General features: G+C 42.1%; 1 long non-coding RNA gene across 1 annotated transcript; it reads left to right on the forward strand.

The window, feature by feature from the left end:
• The first annotated feature begins 6,841 nt into the window (after nt 1-6,841).
• Nucleotides 6,842-8,997, forward strand: LOC139361636 (uncharacterized). The gene is made up of 2 exons (XR_011619221.1): nt 6,842-8,693; nt 8,819-8,997. It is a non-coding gene; the product is annotated as an uncharacterized lncRNA (long non-coding RNA).
• The last annotated feature ends 9,038 nt before the right edge of the window (nt 8,998-18,035 follow it).

Genomic DNA, 18,035 nt, shown 5'->3' on the forward strand with positions numbered 1-18,035 from the left:
GGGTTTTGCTCTGTCATCCTGGCTGGTCTTGAACTCCTGGACTCAAGTGATCCTCCTGCCTCTGCCTCCCAAAGTGCTCGGATTGCAGGCGTGAACCACAGTGCACAGCCAACTTACTTGATAATGTCTTCTGATGCATAGTTGTTAATTTTGAGGAAATTATTTCTTTTGTGGCTAGTGCTTTTGGTTTCAGATCTGTAACACCTTTGCCAAATCCAAGGTCATGAAGATATATCCCTGTTTTCTTCTAGAGTTTCTATTTGTAACTCTTATATGTAGGGCTTTGAACCATTTTTAGTTACTTTTTCTGTGTTGTGAGGTAAGTGTACAGTTTGTTACCTCTGACTCTAGGTAGTCAGATGCTAGCAGCGTTTGTTGAGTTTAGTGGTCTTGGCTCGTGTCAAAACTCAGTTTGCCGTAGAGGTATAGTTTTATTTCTGGACTGGACATTCAGTTCCATTGATTTATATTTGTCTCCTTATGCCAGTATTATGTTGTCTTGATTACTATTCCTTTGCAGTAATATTTGACAATGAGAAATGTGAGCCACTAAGTGGGCTTTTCGTTTTCAGGAGTGTTTTGTCTATTCAAGATCACTTGATATTTATACAAAGGGTTACGGTCAGGGGTCAGGGTTACAGTTGTTAGGTTTAGGGTTGCTAACATTAGGTTTGTTAGTGTTGTTAGGGCTAGGGTTGTTAGACTTAGGGTTGTTAGGATTTTAGGGTTATGGTTTTAGAGATGGGGTTGGGTTAGTGTTAGCATTAGGGTTGTGGTTGGGTTTGGGGTTGGATTTAGGGTTTGGGTTGGGGTTCTGTTAAGTTTAGGGCTAGAGTTAGGGTTAGGGTTTAGGGTTAGGGTTTAGGTTTAGGGTTAGGGTTAGGGTTTAGTGGTAGGGGTTAGGGTTAGGGTTTAGCAGTAGGGGTGAGGGTTTGGTTCAGGGGTTAGGGTCAAAAGAAAAATCTTGAAAATCGTAAAAATCTCCAAAAATATTGGTGAGAAAAAAGCTTTAGCCCTCATATGAAGAAGATAAAAACTTGTTCCATTTTTTCCAGAAACACAGTTATAATACAAATATAAAATGGGGTAAAGACAAAACCCAAGTCCTCTATATAAGCTGGTGAATTTTGTATTATTATAATCACATTAGTCAGGGTTCCCCAGAAAGGCACAATCCGTCGGATTTATGTAGATAGACTGATGAGAAAAGATTCATTAGGGAAACTGGTTCACATAATTATTGAGGCTGAGAAAGTCCACAATAGGCTGTCTCCAAGTTGGGGAACTAGGAAAGCTGGTAGCATTGCTCAGTCCATGTCCAAAGGGCTCAGAATCAGTTCAGCCAATGGTGTAACTCTCATTCTGAGGCCAAAGGCCTGAGACCCTGAAGTTCTGATGTCAAAGACAAGAGAAGGATGTTTCAGCTTCAGAAGGAGATAATTCACCTTTCCTCTTCCTTTTTGTTCTATCTGGGCTCTCAAGCAATTGGATGGTGCCTTTATTAGTCCATTTTTGTACTGCTATGAAGAAGTACCTGAGGCTGAGCAATTTATAAAGAACAAAGAGGTTTAATGGGCTGACAGTTCCACATGGCTGGATGGGCCTCACAATCATGACGGAAGGGGAAGCAAAGATGTCTTTCTTCACATGGCAGCAGCAAGAAGTGCTAAGTCAAAGGGGAAAAGCCCCTTATAAAACCATCAGATCATAAGAACAGCATGGCAGTAACCACCACCATGATTCAATCGTCCCCCAGTGGGTCCCTCCCACAACATGTAAGGATTATAGGAGCTACAATTCAAGATGAGATCTGGGTGGGGACACAGTCAAACCATATCAGTGCCCATCCACATTGGGTCAGAGTGGATCTTCCTTATCTCAGTGTCTTCCAGAAACACCCTCACACTTATGCCCAGAAACTGTGCTTTACCAGCTATGTTAGTATCTCTTAATCCAATGAAGCAGACATCTAAAATTAACCATCAGAATATTTATGCCTGATTCGTGGCTAAAATTTCAGGATGAAAGCTATGAGATCTCTATTTGTGTTTGTATGTCTATTAATGTATGTTTTGTATATTTGATTTTTCTTAACTCTGGATAGCATTGCAAATTTCATTTATAAAATCCTCTAAAAGTGCTCTATTCTAACTTGGCTTGGAAAAAAAAATCATTTATAAATAAATATTCCCAAACTCCTAGAAATATAGGAACTGATCCAAATGTTTTTCAGGTTAATGTGATTTGGATAAAACTTAAAAAAAATAAATTTAATATTTTTTGTGTAATAAAACAACTATGTCTTCAGAGTTATCACTATTAAATATAAAACAAACAAGTTTTTTTTTTTTCCTTGAGATGTAGTCTCTCTCTGTCACCCAGGCTGGAGTGCAGTGGTGCGATCTTGGCTCACTGCAAGCTCCGCCTCCCAGATTTATGCCATTCTCCTGCCTCAGCCTCCCGAGTAACTGGGGCTACAGGTGCTCACCACTACATCCAGCTAATTTTTTTGTATTTTTTTTAGTAGAGACAGGGTTCCACAGTGTTAGCCAGTATGGTCTTGATCTCCTGACCTTGTGATCCACCTGCCTCAGCCTCCCAAAGTGCTGGGATTACAAAAGCGAGCCACCGTGCCTGGCCCCTATAACAACTCTTGATGTCTGAGTGGGTTCCCACACAGTCATCTGTTGTAAGACTTTCTGATTCCTTTTTTTCCTTTGGTCATTATGAATAGGGCTTCTGTACATAATTGCATGGTAGCTTTTGTTTGGAAATAATATCAAAGTAGCGGTCAAAATACTTACGAATATGATTTTTGGATTGTAAGGTGAGACTTGTTTAGCTTTGGGAAAAACTGCCCAACTAGTAATAGGGGAGGAAAAATAATTTTCTCTCTACCTTTACGGAATTCTTAGATGGGACCCTCTGTAACAAATTACAGATTAAAATGAGAAAAAAGTAGAGGAGTTTAAAAACATGTATACCTTATGGATACATGGGAGATACTTAGGGAAAAATGAGTAAATCCCCAGTAGGTGGCTTTCAATTCAAGTGTAAATGCTATCTTCAACTTAAAGAAAGAAGATTTGAGGCTCAGTAGTGGGGACATAGCAAGCAAAAGCACAGTAGACAAGGGTAAGTTTTCTTATACAGACTTAACTCCATGCGTTCTCTGTTGATAAGACTCTTTTAATGATTTAGTTATCCTCTTCTTGGTTATTGCTGAGAGAGAGAGAGAGAGAGAGATCTTTTAAACGGGGATTTCCTTTATAGATGTAAATTTTCCTTACACAAGGGTAACTTCTCTGTTTTCAGAACTTCCTTTTTTAGCATTTTTTCAAAGTAATCAGCTCAGAATAATTCTTATGCCAAAAGGGACATATTTTGGGGTGGCATATTCTGGTCTTACACACTGTCTTCTACCAGCAATGAAAAGAGTTCTTGTTTTTCCTCCAGCAATTTGTCATTTTTTTAGAGTTTAGCAGTTATAACAGATACAGACCAACTGTGCTATCTCATTGTGGTTTTCAGTTATCTACTATGTTGAGCATCTTTTTGTATGTTTACTTACCATCTGTAGATCGTCTTTGGTGAGGTGTCCAGATCTGTGTGCATTTTTAATTGGGCTGTTTAACTTACTGTTTAGTTTTAAGAATTTTGTATGTATTTTGAATACAAATTCTTTCTCAGATCTGTATTTTGCAAATTTTTTTTTCAATATGTGGCTTGTCTTTTTGTTCCCTTAACAAGGTCTTTCCCAGAGTATAAACTTTAAATATTAATAAATCCACATTGTCATTTCTTCTGTGTATATAAACCTTTTGTGTCATTTGTTAAAATTCATTACCAAATCCAAAGGCACATAGCTTTTCTTCCATAGTTTCTTCTAGATATTGTATAGTTTTGCATTTTTAGTATAAGGATGATTTTGAGTGATTATTTGTGTAAGTTGTAAAGTTTTCATCTACATGCATATCATTTCCTATGGTTTCCCATTAATCTTTCCCTCACTATTTTTGGGAAAGACACAGGATAGTGGGCTCTGTTAGAGCACATAGATAGCTAGACATGAACAGGAGGGGGAGCTCCTGGAATAGGGAAAGTCTGGGAAGGCTCACCTAGAGGGACCACCGAAAATTCACATATTAGTGGCATCTCTAATGCTGGAGTGGATGGGCACTTGTCAATTGTGGGTTGGAGGGAGAAGAGGTACCTATGCATAAAGAAACACCCTACAACTCCTCTTAAGATGCCCCAGTCATCATTCACTCTGCAGTAATAATGTCACAATACTGCTGGCTACATGCTGATAAGGACAAAGGGGACATTCTTAAAAGAAACCTGGCACCATAAGTACAGATTAGGGCAGAGAAGGACATTCAAAAGAGATAGGCACAGTAGATGCAAATGTGACTGCTGTCAGCCTGCCTGGGATGGCGGGAAGGAGCCTGGTGCCAGAGTGAGTTCGGATTGATCACCACACATGTGCCTCAACCAACAGTGAGGAGGTCCCACAAGCCTAAGTGGGGCAAGTTGGGGACCTAAGGCAGTAGCAGGAAAACCAGACAAAGAAAACAGGTGGAGACTTGAGACAGAGGCAGGAATGTGAAGAAGTCCAAAATAAAATTCCCTGCACAGGACTCTTAGGCTGCTTTCCTGCACGATCAGCCTACTCCTTCCTATTTTTCTACAATAAGCTCTTCACACTGTATTTTTTTCAGTGAAGTTATCTGCCATCTTTGTACTGCCTCTTGGTGAAAATACTTCTTCCAAGTTAGACAAGAACCGGGACATCAGCTCTCCCCAGTAATAGCTCCGTTTCAGTTTGAATTTCCAGAACTGATGGCGCTTAATAACTGGCGCTCCAACGTTAAGTGGTGCAGAAGGTGGCCAGTAGGGGGCGCCAGCCATCACACCTGGAGCAAGAGGGCCCTGCATAGTCCCCATCTGCCTGCAGGTGTTGTGCTGCGACGACACTGCCAGCAAGAGGGCCCGGCAGCGCCCCCAGCTGCCAGCAGGGGGCGTACGACGACTACATTGTGAGCAAGTGGATCCTGCAGTGTACTTAGCTGCCAGCAGGTGGCGCACGGACACCACACTATGAGCAAGAGGACCCTGCAGCGTCCTGGTTGGCAGCAGGGGGCGTGCTGCCACCACACTGAGCAAGAGGATCCTGTAGTACCCCCAGCGGCCAGAAGGGGGCGTGCCCCCACTACAAGGCAAGCAAGAGGGCCCGGCAGTGTCCCCAGCTGCCAGCTGGGGAGCCAGCCGCCACTTCACTTGGAGCAAGAGGGCCGGGCAGTGTCCCTAGCTGCCAGCATCGGGAGTGCTGCCACTACACTGTGAGCAAGAGAGCCCTGCAACGTCCCCAACTGCCAGTAGGTGGCGTGCCATCACTATACTGCGAGCAAGAGGGCCCTGCAGTGCCCCGGCGCCAGCAGGGGGCGCTGGCCACCACTGCAAGAAAGAGGGCCCTGCAGTTGCTGTAGTCGCCAGCAAGGGGCGCACTGGCACAGCACTGTGAGTAAGGGGGCCCTGTAGTGCGCGGCTGCAAGCAGAGGTCACCGGAGCCCGGCTTTTCAGATTACTGATGTTTCGCCCGTCTCCGCCGCTCCCCTCGCAGCATGCGTCTCTGCGCCTGCGCCGCGACCCTCCCCCCACCCCCACACCGCGCAGGCGTGCGACTCTGCCCTTGCGCCGCGCTGGCCTGCGACTCTGCGCCGGCCTGCGCCGCGCCTGGCGCGCGACTCTGGGCCTGCGCCGCGCCAGCCTGCGACTCTGCGCCTGCGCCAGCCTGCGCCGCGCCTGGCGTGCGACTCTGTGCCTGCGCCTTGCCTGCCTCTGACTCTGCGCCTGCGTCGGCCTGCGCCCGCGCCTGGCGTGCGACTCTGCGCCAGCGCCGGTGCTGTACGTTTGTGAGGGCGGAGCTGAATTCTCCTCAGCCCAGACACTGAGAGCATCGCGAGGGCGGAGCTGTGTTCTCCTCTGCACAGACCTCGGGGGTACCGTGAAGATAGAACAGCGTTCTACCCTGCCCAGACCCTGGCGTGGGGGCACCGCGAGGGCGGAGCTGCGTTGTGCTCAGCACAGACGTTGGCGGCACCGCCTCGCTTTGGGACAACTCGGGGCCGCATCCACAGTGAATAAAATACTTTCTGTTTCTAGCCCTGAATAACGAAGGTCAGAGACTACTTAGAATGGTTCAGTGTGGAAAACGGGAAACCGAAATCCCCTCTGAATCCTGCGCGCAGAGGTTCTCTCCACCCAAGGGTTAGGGTTAGGATTTTAGGGTTAGGGTTTTAGGGCTAGGGCGAGGGCGAGGGTGAGGGTGAGGGTTAGAGGGTTAGAGGTTAGGGGTTAGGGTCAGGGTCAGTTTCGGAGTCGGGGTCGGGTTAGGGGTTAGGGTTGGGGTTGGGTTAGGGTTAGGGTTTGGTTCCATGTTAGGATTAAGATTCGAGTTAGGGTTCGGGTTCTGTTTTGGGTTAGGTTTAGGGTTAGGGTTCGTGTTCGGGTTAGGGTTCAAGCCGTTCTCTTGCCTCAGCCTCCTGAGTAGCTGGGGTTATAGGCACCCACCACCATGCCCAGCTAATTTTTTTATTTTTGGTAGCGACAGGGTTTCACCATGTTTCCCAGGTTTCTCTCGAACTCCTGACATCAAGTAATCCACCTGCCTCCGCCTCCCAAAGTGCTGGGATTACAGGCATGAGCCACCGTGCCCAGCCTTCACTTTCTTCTCTGAGTCAGAGATCTCTAGCAAGATAGCCTTTTCACAACTTTTATTGCAACGGAAGTATTTCAGAACTTGTCAGGTTAAACTGTTAAGGGTATGTCTGTTTTTCTATGATACACTGAATTTAGGAATATATGACACAGTAATGAAAGTTGATCTGGCATCACCCTTGGCATTTGAGTTCCTAGATGGAGAAGGGTCTGTTTTTCTGGCATGATCATGTCTTACAGGAATGCAGCACCCCAAGAGGACCCTAGCAATTGGAGAATTTTGTTTACATGACACTAAACCCCAAATAACCTTAAATTCTAAATAAAAGTTCCAAGGGTAATTTGTATAAGGGTCTTGTTTTTTGTTTTTTGTTTTGAGATGGAGTCTCACTCTGTCACCCAGGCTGAAGTGCTGTGGCATGATCTTGGCTCACTGCTGCCTCCACCTCCCGAGTTCAAGTGATTCTCCTGCCTTAGCCTCCAAAGTAACTGAAATTACAGGTGCCTGCCACTATGCCCAGCTAATTTTTTGTATTTTTAGTAGAGACCAAGTTTCACCATGTTGGCCAGGTTGGTCTCAAACTCCTGACCTCGTGATTTGCCCGTCCCAGCCTCCCAAAGTGCTGGGATTACAGGCGTGAGCCACTGTACCCAGCCAGTGCCTTGTTTTTAAAGAAAATAAATTATATGACAGGTTTGTTTCATATACATCTATATATATAAACTATACTCGTGAACATTTTACTCAACATTTAAAAATCTTTAAGACCTTTCAATACATAAATCTTACATAACAAAATCTAGCAAAAGTGTATAAAATCTAAACACATTTCTAAAAGAAAGGGTGAGGCTTTCAGGGTGGCTATGCTGTGTTGGATATGGGCAGTGTTCCATCTCTCTTGTGGTTCTGCTTATATGGCAGTTCCAGCTCACAAGAGCCCTCGGAGCCTGTCTGTTGGCCTGCATCCTGTGGTATTTGGCAAGTGAGATCTGTTTAATATAAGGTGTCCATAAAGCCAAGATTATGATATCTAAAAATAATCAACACTAATTCCCCAGAAATTTTGTCTTTTTTGACCAAGCCACTGGTGCAATGTGGAGTCACTGCATTATATGCAAAAAGAATAATGCCCTCACTCCAGAACTGACCCTTGGTGGTGACTCCCCCCTTTATTCTAGGAGATGTTAACATTAGCTATGGCAATGTAAAAACGGTGTTTCTGGACCTCCCGGGTTCACGCCATTCCCCTACCTCAGCCTCCCGAGTAGCTGGGACTACAGGCGCCCGCCACCTCGTCCGGCTGGTTTTTTTGTATTTTTTTAGTAGAGACGGGGTTTCACCGTGTTAGCCAGGATGGTCTCGATCTCCTGACCTCGTGATCCGCCCGTCTTGGCCTCCCAAAGTGCTAGGATTACAGGCTTGAGCCACCGCGCCTGGCCTTGCTCATTTCTTTTATAATAACTAAGTCATATAAATTGAGCTCACAAAAATATTTATATTAATAAAATTATAATTTATCATTTGTAATGTTTGAGTTTTTCTTGTACATTTTTATATAGCAAGAAAAACAGTTTTTACTGTTAAAAATGGTTTTTAAAAAATCAGAGCAAGCCTAAACCCCTTCATTTTATAAATACAATAACCTGAGGCTCTTCATTGCTGGTGACTCACACAGGCACACACTCAGCATTGCTGGATGTCAGCTCAGGATCCAGAATGCATTTGAACAATTCATGCTAAATTAATAAATGCACTTTAATATAGGCCCATATTAATCCCAAAATAACTAAACCTGTGGAATTTGTAAAATAAGATGTTTATGAATGAGGACATGGCATTTTGACTTAGTTCTGATTCCCACCTTTCTGAAAGCAGAATCTACAGTCTATTTTCCCATTGCTAGATTTCAGAGGAGAGCCTGGTGTCACTTACAGCAGACATTGCAGATGCCTCAGCATTTCGGATGAAGACGGTAAAGACCTTCTTTGTTTCAAAAAAACCTTTGTTTTCCAGGGGAGAAAACACAGGTTGGATCTAAACTCAATCCTCCTATTGAAATATTTTAATGACACTGAAAGAGGTTGTTGCATTTGGCAGGTGCAGGTGGAGCTGTGCAGTCCTGCACTGAAGCCCTGCAGTCCTGGCTTCTCAGTGGAGCTAGAGGAGAATTATATTAATGTGTTTGCACTACTTGCTCAATTGTAAAGCATAACAAATATATTTAAGGCATGTTTTTAAAATGAGAATAAAATAGTTTAACAATGTTTATACACCTATTTTAGTTATTACATTCTCTAATCTATTTTTATCCTCACAACCATGGAAGCGCTCCACCATCTCCATTTCAGAAAGTAGACAGTAACTGAACAACACTATCTTCTTTTAAAAAACATTTATTTCATTATGAAAGTTTATGGCTTATGTAATTAATACCTTTTTGTGGTCTGCATTCAATGGGTGTGGGCATCTGCACACTGTCGTGGGTCCACCATTGTGAAATCGCACACAGTGGTCTCACTGCCCTAAACAGCCAAGGCTCTCTGCCCATCCATCCTTTCCTCTCCCCAACCCCTGTCAACCACTGATCATTTTGCTATCTATGTAATTTTCCCTTTTCCAAAATGTCACATAATGCCTACAGCAATGAATGCGAGTTTCTTTTGCTCCACATCCTCACCAGCATTTGCTGTTTTTGGTCTTGTGGATTTTGGCCATTCTAATAGGTATGTAGTGGTATCTTACTGTCGTCTTAATTGGCAATTCCTAATAAGACATTATACAGAGCATCTTTTCATATACTTAATTTCCATCTGCATAAATGTTCAGCTTTTACCCATTTTTAATTGGGTTGTTTGTTTTCTTATTGAGTTTTAAGAGTTCTTTGCATATTTCAGATATGAATCCTTAGATATAGTTTGCAAATATTTTCTCACAGTCTCTGGTTTGTCTTTTTATTCTCTTAACAGTATCTTTCACAAAACTAAAGTTTTTTTATGTTAAAGTTCAAGTTCCCAATATTTTTCTTCGTGAATAATGCTTTTGGTGTTGTATCTAAAAGAATTACCAAATCCGAGGTTATCTAGAGTTTTTCCTTATGTTATCTTCTAGGAGTTTGAAAATTTTGCATTTCATATATTGATCTAATATCTACTTTGCATCAACTTTTGTAAAAGGTGTAAGGTCTGTTTATAGATTCTTTTTTTTTTTTTTTTTTTTTTGCACATGGATGTCCATTTGTTCCAGCATCATTTGTTAAAAAGACTCTCCTCTCTCCATTGAATTGCCTTTGCTCCTTTGTCAGAGATCAGCTGGCTGTATTTCAGTCTGTTTCTGGGCTCTTTGTTTTGTTTCACTGACGTATGTGTATATGTCTTCTGTTTTGCCTTCAGTTTAAAAAAATGTTATTGCTACCTCAATTTGCTTATGAATTCTCATTTGTAAACAGAAGAGCGTAAATTAATGCCTGAGTATATTTTAGGGTAGATGTTGCCTTGAATACAATGAGCAGAATGAGTTATAATTTTAAAGTGAATATAAAAATTTGACCATAGTGGTAACAGATTTGCGAACTAGTGATATCAATGACAGAGTCCATTGCAATATTGCTTCATCCTTTGGCTCAGCTCTGCTTCACACCAGGTAACTACCAATCCCCTTTGTGATTAGTTCAAGGATTTCTGTGGGGTGGAAAGTAGAAATACGATATCAGTGGAGGGAGAGAAGGCAGTTTCCCAGACTGGGAGCAGTCAGATCTCCAGTGGGTCCCAACACTGCTCTGTGGCAATATCTAGAGGGTGATGGAAACAGAGACAGGGTGCAAATGAGGTGGGTGCTGGCCCTAGGGTTCCCAGTGTTTCCTGGTTCCCATGGTCTATAAGACGTCTGAAATGAGACCTTCCGGGCTTTGGGGGGCCCCTGTGGAATTGGAAAATGAGGAAGTGAGCAGTGACAATCTAGACTGATTATTAGAGGTACGTCTTTCATTTTTCAGTAACCAAGGAGCCTTTGATTAGTAGTGAAATTGTGGCACCCCAACAATGGTGGAGTGGAATATCCTGCTACTCTGGAGGGGTGATGGCTCAGGGTCAAGACTGAACTAATTAGAAAAAGAAATGCACTCCAGGAATATCAAGTCCAAAACGAAGCTCTTCAAACCATCTGGGAAGAGAAAACAGCATGACAAGGAAAGGTATATTTGTCTGATCCCAGGAATCAATATAAACATCCATGATAACCCCACCTATTTTTTAAATATATGATTTGGATGAAACAAGAAAAAGAGACTGATTGTTGCTGAGTCCCTGCTGCAGTCCCGACACAGCTGGAGATGCCCTGCTCCCCCGCTCCCCCGCTCCCCCGCTCCCCCGCTCCCCCACTCTCCTGCTCTCCTGCTCTCCTGCTCTCTTTATTTTGTTGATGCTCATGAGGACCCTGATGTCTGAGGAAGAAGGTTCCCGTCCAGCTCTGCCCCTGGTGTGTCACGTGCCGGCCTTGTCAACGCACACGAGAACCTGACAGGGTGAGTGTTATAACCCCAATCATAGAAAAGGAAACGTCTCTAAAGTCTTTAGCATCTTGCCCGAGTTCGGACACTTAGCAGAGGCCTGAGTTTAGATGCAGCCCCGTCTTGCTCTTTGACAGCCTCAGCACCACGTGCCCTGGGTGACCCACGCAGAGTCACTGACAACCCTCTTGGTTGGCTCACGGCACAGCGTGGAGCGAAATGGCCCACTGACTTTTCCAGACACTTTGACAATTCGTGATATAGTTTATGTGGTCACTCCCAGTGAGTTCTATTGTTCAGTTTAATAGAATACCTAATTCTGTGTTTATTATGAATAAAGGGAGATTTCTTGTGGTTTTTAAGAATATGAAGGATATCTACTTTGTATACAAGTTGGAAGTTCCAATACTATAGGAAGCATAAGTGCAGGTTTTAATGATGGGTCTTTTATAAGACTGAATTCACATCAAACTGAATCAGTAACTCCGGCTGTATGAACAGGGTGAGACATTAAACATTTAATGAAAAGAATTCCTTTCTTAGGTTACAGCAAGGACTAAATATGTCTAATTATCATTCCCGCTAAGAAGATGTATTGTGATATTTGCAGTTAATCACTCATTCAGTTCCAAGGGTATTTATTAATTGTCTGCTCTGGGCATAACAATTGGAAGCAGTATGTTCACATGAAAAAAAACTTACCTGAGGCTCTAAGTCACAACTTTCCATGACCAGCACACATTTCTGATTTGAAATACATATCTAAAGCTTCAAATGCATAAATAGATATCCCAATCTAGAACTAAGTTAATAGTTGCTTAGAATTAATTGTTTAAATTATCCTGGGAACCAGAAAGATATGTGTACATGAAACAATAAAGGTTATATTAGAATTAATAAACTTTAGAAGACCATTTTAATCTTAATATATAAGCATACTACCTAGGCACACTGTTTAAATACATCTGCAACCTACTATTTTTAGATTTAGGTAAATCATTAATCCTTAAATTTGGAAGATTCCAGTGTTAGAGCTCTAGACTATGAAACTTGGAAGTTTTTCTAAAATTTTTGAGTTTTTATCCAGAAATACATATTTTCCTGGCACTGAGAACTGCAAGAAATTTCACTTGGAGTCTCCAAATAGTCAGCCATGTGTGATGTCAACATCAGTGTAATAGATACTATCATAAACATCCTGTGACTTTTATTTTTTTTTTATACTTTAAGTTCTGGGATACATGAGCAGAACGTGCAGGTTTGTTACACAGGTATACACGTGCCATGGTGGTTTGCTACACATGTCAACCTTTCATCTATGTTAGGTATTTCTTCTAATGCCATCCTTCCCCTAGGCCCCGACCCTGCAACAGGCCCCCGTGTGTGATGTTCCCCTCCCTGTGTCCATGTGTTCTCATTGTTCAACTCCCACTTATGAGTGAGAACATGCGGTGTTTGCTTTTCTGTTCCTGTGTTAGTTTGCCAAGAATGATGGTTTCCAGCTTCATCATGTCCCTGCAAAGGACATGAACTCATCCTTTTTTATGACTGCATAGTATTCCATGATGTATATGTGCCACATTTTCTTTATTCAGTCTATCATTGATGGGCATTTGGGTTGGTTCCCAGTCTTTGCTATTGTGAATAGTGCTGCAGTAAACATACGTGTGCATGTGTCTTTATAGTAGAATGATTTATAACCCTTTGGGTATATACCCAGTAATGGGATTGCTGGAGCAAATGGTATTTCTGGTTCTAGATCCTTGAGGAATTGCCACACTGTCTTCCACAATGGTTGAACTAATTTACAGTCTCACCAACAGTGTAAAAGTGTTCCTATTTCTCCACATCCTCTCCAGCATCTGTTGTTTCCTGACTTTTTAACGATCGCCATTCTAACTAACATGAGTTGGTATCTCATGGTGGTTTTGATTTGCATTTCTCTAATGACCAGTAATGATGAGCCTTTGTTCATATGTTTCTTGGCCACATAAATGTCTTCTTTTGAGAAGTGTCTGTTCATATCCTTCACCCACTTCTTGATGGGTTTTTTTTCTCCTTGTAAATTTGTGTAAGTTCCTTGTAGATTGTGGATATTAGCCCTTTGTCTGATGGATAGATTGCAAACATTTTCTCCCATTCTGTAGGTTGCCTGTTCACTCTGATGAGAGTTTCTTTTGCTGTGCACAAGCTCTTTCGTTTAATTAGATCCCATTTGTAAATTTTGGCTTTTGTTGTCGTTGCTTTTGGCGTTTTAGTCATGAAGTCTTTGGCCATGCCTATGTCCTGAATGATATTGCCTAGGTTTTCTTCTAGGGTTTTTATGGTTTTAGGTCTTATGTTTAAGTCTTTAATCCATCTTGAGTTAATTTTTGTATAAGGTGTAAGGAAGGGGTCTAGTTTCAGTTTTCTGCATATGGCTAGCCAGTTTTCCCAACACCATTTATTAAATAGGAAATCCTTTCCCCATTGCTTGTTTTTGTCAGGGTAGTCAGGCATCCTAAACTTTAAAATTTAAGAACTTACATTTTTTTTTAAAGTAACTGGCAACTGACAATCATTTAAAAATCCATAACCTAAAAAAATAATAATTCCTCCTAAGTTTTCAACCAAGAGAAGTGAAAATCTGTTGACACAAAGGTCTGAATATAAGTATTCATAACAACTTTCTTCTTAATAGCCAAATATTTTTAAAATAGTCTATCACTGAAGAGTAGATAAGCTGTAATATATTCCTACAACGGTTACTGCCCAACATAAGAATGACATATACACTGGAAATCACATGGACGTATCTCAAAGGCATTAGAATACCTGAAAGAAACTAGGTATAAGAGAATATTCTATATGATTCCATTTATATCAAATACTTCTTTTTTGAGATAACATCTCACTCTGTCACCAAGGCTGGAGTGCAGTGATATGATCACAGATCACTGCAGCCTTGACTTCCCAGGCTCAGGTGATTATTCAGCCTCCTGAGTATCTGGGACCAAAGGGGTTGGGACCAAAGGGGTGTGCCACCACACCTGGCTAATTTGTGTGTGTGTGTGTGTGTGTGTGTGTGTGTGTGTGTGTGTGTGTGTGTGTTTTAAGAGATGGGGTTTTGCCATGTTGCCCAGGCTGGTCTCAAGTTCCTGGGCTCAAGTGATCCCCACTTCTCAATCTAGTGCTAGGATTACAGACCTGAGTCATTGCATGTGGCCTGTATCATATTCTAAGACAAACAAAACTAGAGTGAAAGAAAGCAACTGCCGGAAGCTGTGGTGTGGGGCAGGGGTCACTGACTACAGCAGCATGCAAGAGAATTTTGGGGGTAATGAAATGTATTTTAATGGTACTGTTGTGTACATGACTATATGTATATTTGTCAAAATGCATTGATTTGTACACTTAAAATTACTAAATTTTGTTATATGTAAATTAAACTCAATGAGATAATAAAAAATAAACTTTTGATCTTGAAAAAATACCTACCTACATACAAACTACCTCTGAAACAAACTACTTTTTCAGAATTTCTAATTTAAATATTCAGAAATATGAATGATGATGATGAATTTTAACAAGGCTTACATAATTCAATTCTGTTTTGGATCATGTCTGAGAGGCATATTAGCTGCTGTACTTATTTGGATTTCCTTACCTCCTTTGCATATGAAAAAATAAGAGGTTGAGACAGAAACAAGATATGTAATTTATGTACAATGAAACTTTCTACTGCCCAGGAGATGAGGCTTTCTATTGTCCAATGAATTGTGCCTGGCAGCACAATTCACTGCTTCACAATTCATCGTTCTTTTTACCCTCAGAGCATCCTTGAAATGATTGACTCAACCATGAGAGAAACACTGTAAATATTCTCAGATGCAAACTCACAGTACCAGCTTCACAGAACACCTGCAGGTGCAAGTAACTAAAAATCCAGCTCAATTTTACTTTAAATACAAGGGAATTTATTGACTCAGGTGGGTAGTTCAGAAGGAGGCCAGGCTTCAGGGTGAATCTGAGCACAGAAGCTCATGTATGCTACCAGGACTCAGTCTCTTCCCAATTTTCTGCTCTGCCTTCAGTGAAGCCAGAATAATTCTGCATGTGGCAAAATCTCCAGGAACAATTTCTGAGGTTGCATTCTTCACCAAAGAGGGAGCATGAACAAGCACACTCTTGTTCCTAACAACCTAGCGCAACTTGTATTTGACTCTAATTGGAACAACTCAGACCCCGCCCATCCCAAAGTCCATTAGGGGGACCAAGGGAGTGCTGTGTGGCACCTGGCATGAGCCTCAGTTATACACTCACTTTGGAACCAGTAACTGTGACACAGGGTGAGACAGTGCTGGTTAAGTCAACCGGGACCCACCCCACGTTTCAAACCACGTGACTGAATAATTCAGGGCTCTGTTAGGAAGGAGAAAGGGGGATGCTTCTTAAATAGCACCCACCACTCAACTACAATTTAATTTGACAGGAACCCGGAGGCCCTGCCATAGAAATCTCTCACAGTTGCTTGGAATGAGAGCACTCAATACAAAAATCCTATGGTAGCAACCCTATGGCCTCAAGGGCGCCACGCAGTTGGTGTGGAGGGTGGGGCAAGGAGGGTGGGGAAGGGCTCAGGGTCTTCTGAAGATGAAGCCAAAGAACAGATGGCACTGACTTAGCAGAGTGGAAAATGTTTAACCCCAAGAGATTCCTACAGAGGCAGCTAAGCCACACCACAGACTCCTAGAAGGGCTTGTGTTAGGGTTCCCAAGTATCTAGGTAAGCTGAGGAGATGGTGAGGCAGACACAGAGGGTCGGTTCAAAGCACATTGGGAAGACTGATCCCAAGACCCTTCAGTCCACACTGGCAGTCAAATGCTCCTCCCTGACATCAGAAAAAGAAACAATTTATTTTCTTCAGATACTGAAACAGAACTTTTCTAAGCTCCAGGACACTGGATAATGCTGCTTATGCAAAGACAGTATTTAGTGAAAGCCAATTTACTGAGCAGGGAGATCAGCGGATTCTTTCTCCCTCTTGGCTCCCAGAATGCTGGGATCAGCTTGTAGTCTTAGGAGATTGGCGACCTCTTTTTGGAGAGGATCTGCAGATACCAACATTTTCAGGGTTTCCTCAGGTCCAGGAGTGCCAGGCTCCTGTGGACTCTTCCTTTGGGGAAGCAAAAGAAGACTCCATCTGTACACACAGAATGCATTACTTATATTTTCTTATTTTCTGTTTTCTTGACGCTCTAGCATCTAGTGTATACTGGGAAAAGATTGTCTTTCCCAGGACCAGCCAATTAAACTACCAATTCAGAACCCATACTCCTAACCACCTACTTTATCTAGCTCTGATACTGTAGGAGACAATACCGCCCTTCCTTAATCACCACAGGGTGAGGTACTAGACAACTAGAAATGGCCCCTATGCCCCAGAGCCTGCTGAAGCTATTAACGCTGGGCAGCCTAAGCCTGCCTGCCCTACCTGCCCTTGCTGTCCCACAGAGACTACAGCAGAGGATCCTGCCCGTGCCTTCCCCTCTCCTGCCTCTGCCTGGGGCGTCCCTGTGCCTCCTATTTCTAGGGATCTATGAGTTTGAATGGGACAGTCACTTCCATGTCTGCAGGTCTTAACATCCCTGGTTAAAACAAATTCTGAGTACATTTTAAAGCATAAGGCTTCCAATGGAATCTTTAAAACCCTTATATGGACAATTTTAAACATATATGTAAATAAACATGAATATAACCAACCCCTGTATATCTATAACCCTTCAGAACAACAAGAAACACATGGGCAATTCTTTTGTATTATGGCTAAAAGGTAGCCATGGACACGAAATGAAGACAGGAAGTCTTTGGAATAAGTGATCCCATCACAATGAATCAATTTTCCATTGGAACATATTTTTACAAAGTCACTGTTTTGAAAATATTTAGCCATGAATTGAAACAGAGTCTGTAAGGTTTTTTTTCCCGGTCTAAGGCGAACAGCATTTTAGAGAATGAACCAGGACACAACTACAGCACAAGAAAAAAGTATGATAATTAAGTTTACACATATGTGTGACTACTCTAACAGAAAACATGTAAAGAGCATTTGATTTATATATCAATCTGTACTGTTTAATTTTTTGTGTCATAAATGCTCTTATTTAAAAAAACAGGACTAGTTAACAGTGTCAATTACTAGTCATTCGTGGTATAAATAATTAAACAAAGAAGTATTCAAAAATTATAACTGTTTTCAATAAAGTTTTATTTTACATCTTTTTTTTACTTACTCAGAAATTGCCCCCCCAAAAATGCAGAGATTTCCCATGTAGCTGCAACCTAGTTTCATCTCTTATTAACATATTCTATCAGTGTGTCTCACATGGCTTATTAATATCTTACATAATTTGTCATAGTTAATGAACCCATACTGATAGACTATTATTAACTAAAGTTCATATTTCATTTGGATGCCCTTGGTTCTGTCTTACTCTGACCCAGGATCCCATCCAGGATCACGCATGACATGTGGTCATCACTTCCCTGTGGGCTCTTCCTGGCTGTGACAGTGTGTCAGGCTTTCCATGTCATGATGACCTTGATAGTACTGAGGAGGATTGGTCAGGAATTTTGTAGAATGTCCCCCATTGTCACTGCATGTTCTCAAGGTGAACTGTCACCTTTTATGTTCACTTGAATCATTTGGAAGAGCTACTGTTTGTCAGGTTTCTCCACTGTGAAGTTATTTTTCCTCCTTGCCCATACTGCATGTGTTCTTTTGGAGCAAGTCACTGTGCAGAGCCCACACTTACGGAGTGAGGAGTTGGC

This window comes from Macaca nemestrina, unplaced genomic scaffold, assembly GCF_043159975.1.
Source record: "Macaca nemestrina isolate mMacNem1 unplaced genomic scaffold, mMacNem.hap1 Scaffold_79, whole genome shotgun sequence".
NCBI classification, from domain to species: domain Eukaryota; kingdom Metazoa; phylum Chordata; class Mammalia; order Primates; family Cercopithecidae; genus Macaca; species Macaca nemestrina.